This window comes from Ctenocephalides felis, unplaced genomic scaffold (genome assembly GCF_003426905.1).
Source record: "Ctenocephalides felis isolate EL2017-DRISC unplaced genomic scaffold, ASM342690v1 CF-g0.4_SCAFFOLD_03570, whole genome shotgun sequence".
NCBI lineage: Eukaryota > Metazoa > Arthropoda > Insecta > Siphonaptera > Pulicidae > Ctenocephalides > Ctenocephalides felis.
In genome coordinates, this window is record NW_020539724.1 from 188,821 (window position 1) to 193,031 (window position 4,211).

Sequence of the window (4,211 nt, forward strand, 5' to 3'; positions counted from 1 at the left end):
TTTAAAAAAAAGAATTGGCCAAATTGGTCCAGACGTTGTTGAGTTATGCGCTTACCAACGCATTTTCACTTTTACACTTACTTTTTTCCTTTTTATGGTCTGCATTGATTACATCTGGGTTCTTTGACACTATCAAATCATAGATGATCACCTCACATCTTGGTGGCATTCATATAATTTTATTTTTGTTTGATGAAAATGGTTTTATTAAGTTTATTGTTATATTTAATAACTTTATTTATTACGTTAGCAATGTGAGGACTTATAAAGCATACATAATTATGCCTAATATTTGAATGCATTTCCATTGAGGGTTAGTGATATAATTAATATTCTTTGCTAAATAACTTGAGCAGCATCCCAATATAGTGTTTAAATTCAGGATATATTTGCTACTCATCTTGGAAATCAAAAACGTTGCTTTTACCTTTTAATTCATCAACGATTGCATGTGCATAAAACTTTTTTCTGTTCATTGTAAACACAATGTGATACTTTCTGATCTTTTATGACAATTTTGATGATAATGTTTTCATCATAATCATAACACGGTTGAATGTAATGTTTTAAAAACACTCATACACAGACACTATTCAAAGATGTCGTTGACTGGAGCTTTATTGATGATTGATTAGATAGCAAAGTAACTATTAATGCAGAGTTAATAAAGATTAATGTCTCGTAAATGAATTTTAATCCTAGGAATTTAGTGTTTTTTCAATTTTGATATCAATATATATATTTCATGTTTTTAGGACTTTTTTGTTTGCGAAGTATTTGTTCATTTTAACAAATTATCTGTTCTTTTTATTTTTTAAATTTTTGCATTACTTTTTTATCCTTTTAATTTTTTACATTCCTTCTAGTTTTGTGATTCCTGCTAAATTTGTCATTCTATCGTCAATACTCCTGCGCTTTTCTCTTCTCAGTTTTTAATATATTATTATTAGTTTTTAAGTAATTAATATTAATAAGTTATTTCTCTTTAATTTTTGGTGCTTTAAATATATGTCTGTAATATACTTTAGTTAATATTAGTCAGTAATTTCTGTTTTGTTTATAATTTTATATTGTATAATATGTTAATATATATATTTATAGTTTGTGATATATCACAAATATGTTTGTGATATATTTGAAGATATATTTTGTATTCCGTATGTTTTGTTCTTATTTCAAATATTAAAATTTTATCAGATTTTTTCGCTGTGTTGATTATATGAACAAATGTAGAAGTAATACCAGGGGTTAATTTACAAAATGTACATGTGCTGCCATCAATAATCTTACCTCCGCGCTTCAATCGATGAAACGTCAGATCGCCAGACATAGCTATCTATTTATACTTGTTTATCTATGGCTTGCCCGATGCCTAATTGACTACCTGTGACTACCTGCCTCAAGTTTAACAAATTGAAATGTCTTTGTTTATACATTCTCGTATTGGATTCGGAAGCGCGTGGTCTATTTCCTGGTCAATATAATAATAGTGGTCTATTCATTCATCGACAGGCGCCGAAATGACATCCACTCTCCCGAATGATTTTAAATCGTGAGTTGATCAATTCATTTCGATACTGATTCGAGTTATTTCACTTGATCCTTTATTTTATTAGTGATAATTACAATTAATGCTAATAAAATATATTTTTTAAAGCTCTCAGGTATTTTTCTTAATTATCCGAATTTACAATGTCTCGTGGTCAGAGGTTACGCGTGCACATGGCGTGGACTATTTTGCAATTAATCTTATTGCATCGGTCTTAATTATCATTAGATAATTGCCGTTTTATATTTAACAGCTATTGTACGTTACTTTCTTAAGAATTTTAGTAATATTTTTTAATTTATTTTATTTTTTTTATATCGAATCATGTGCACGTGCCCAATGTGGAATTGCTATGAACCATGATTTTATATGTATTCATCAAACATTTTAGACAAAGACTGACCTCGTGTAAAGTAATCTTTGTGCATCGCGCTTTCCATAATAAATAACTATGGCATTTTTTAACAAACTTTGCATATTTTGGCTTGATTGAAAAGAACAAAAATATTCTTTTCATTTTATATCCAATTATGTATAAACATGTATTAGAGAATTTTGTGATATGAGTGAAAATACTCAGATTTTTAACACACGCTTTATTGTTAAGGTAATTATACTATTATTTTGTCGTATGGTTTCATTTAGTCGCAGTTAATATAATCATATAGATCTTAAAAATATTACTAAGTTCACACATTTCATAAATATGTATTATTTAAAGAAATTGGAAGGTTGATTATTATTTTACATTATATTATATTTAGTACATTTATTCACAGAACCTGTGTCTCTTCAGCACATTGCGCTACGGGCATTTTATATGCATTTGGATTGAGTCCTGGGTGTGTATTTGTGAATAAAAAATAATTTGATTTATTATATTGATTTATAATAATAATTATTTTTTTCAGTTTGTCCAATTGACGTCATATTAATACTATAAACCTCCTTGGAGTCTCGCAAATTTTACATTTTAGTACTAATTTTCGTTCGAAGTTTAGTTCTGTCGTAACTGAATGCCTAATCCTGTATAGTTGTAGAGGTACGTTAATTAATTAAATTATTTTATTTATTTATTAAGCTTTGTGTCCAAAAATTCAATACTTTTGTTTGAATATATATGTTCATGATGGGTATTTTTTTGTGACTCGAAGATTTATTCAAATTGAAAATAGATTTGTAGCCAAAGAATAGTTGATTATGAATAGATTTTTTCCTAAGTATGTTTTAACATTTGTAAATTCTATTATTCCAAAGATATTTCATTATGGATAGATTTTTTTATCGAATAGTTATAGATAATTTTAAGTTTTAAAGTTTTATTATTAATAATAAACATTTTTTTCTCTCGATATGAATGAATTTGATAGTTATATATCTATTATACTATTTTGCAGATTTTACTAGAAGCCGAGTACATTGAATTGTTACTCATTTGTTTTAAGAAGACTATTGGAATCCTTAGTGCCTATCAGAAATTTGAAGATAAGGTAATTATATTATTATTTTGTCATATGGTTTAATTTGGTTGTAGTTAATAAAATCATGTAAATCTTAAAAATATTACACTTATTTCACAAATTTCGTAAATATGTATTATTTAAAGAAAATGGTAGCTTGATTATTATTTTACATTATATTATATTTAGTACATATTTATTCACAGAACAACCTGTGTCTCTTCAGCACATGAGCGCTACGGGCATTTTATATGCATTTGGATTGAGTCTTGGGTGTGTATTTGTGAATAAAAATTAATTTGATTTATTATATTGATTTATAATAATAATTATTTCTTTCAGATGTTTGTCCAATTGGCGTCATGTTAATACTATAAACCTCGTTGGAGTCTCTGCGAATTCTACATGTTAGTACTAATTTTTAGTTCTGTCGTGATCAAATGCCTAATCCTGCATATTTGTAGAGGTATGTTAATTAAATAAATTTTATTTATTTATTGAGCCTTGTGATCAAGAATTCAATACTTGTTGTTATACTCCAAGTATGGTTTATAATGTATATACTTTTCATTTGAGAATAGTTACAGTTCAATTGTTTCTTAAGTTTTCAATGGTTCGATGATTTCTTCAAAGGATAGTAAATAATTTATGAATTTTTATTCGAGCAGTAATTTATAATGGATATAGGTATTTCTGCAAAAAATGGTTTATGGTTTCTACAGTTGTTCAAATTATTTTGCAATAATATAATTGTATTCACATGAGTATAAAATTATAAATGATTATTATATTTTTACAGGTTACCCTTACAGGTTGAAATGTATTCAACCAATTTTATATCGAACTAGGAACTACATCTATTTACTACTTGTGGAGGCAATAATAATGGCTACCTCGATGACAGACAGAATAACAATAGTAAGTAATGAGATATTTTATAGTAAACATCTTATTTTTGTAAATTTGGAACTTATGAATAATGAATATCTAATGTAGCCGGTGTAAATTTATTTACCCAATATTTTCTTGAACTTATATACATAATGCCATCAAAAAGTCAATTGTTAAGCATAATTACATTGAAATGGAACATCTGAGAATAAATAAAATGATTTGATTTATAAAATTATGTTCCTTTTGATGTAGAATAAATGTTCTTACGCAATTTTTCAGTTTTTGGAGCTGGAATGGATGGAGCTGGT

General features: G+C 26.8%; 1 long non-coding RNA gene across 1 annotated transcript; it reads left to right on the plus strand.

Annotated features, from left to right (window-relative positions):
- The first annotated feature begins 1,492 nt into the window (after window positions 1–1,492).
- Window positions 1,493–3,015, plus strand: LOC113383340. Its single transcript, XR_003367748.1, has 4 exons — window positions 1,493–1,552; window positions 2,329–2,391; window positions 2,461–2,591; window positions 2,947–3,015. It is a non-coding gene; the product is annotated as an uncharacterized LOC113383340 (long non-coding RNA).
- The last annotated feature ends 1,196 nt before the right edge of the window (window positions 3,016–4,211 follow it).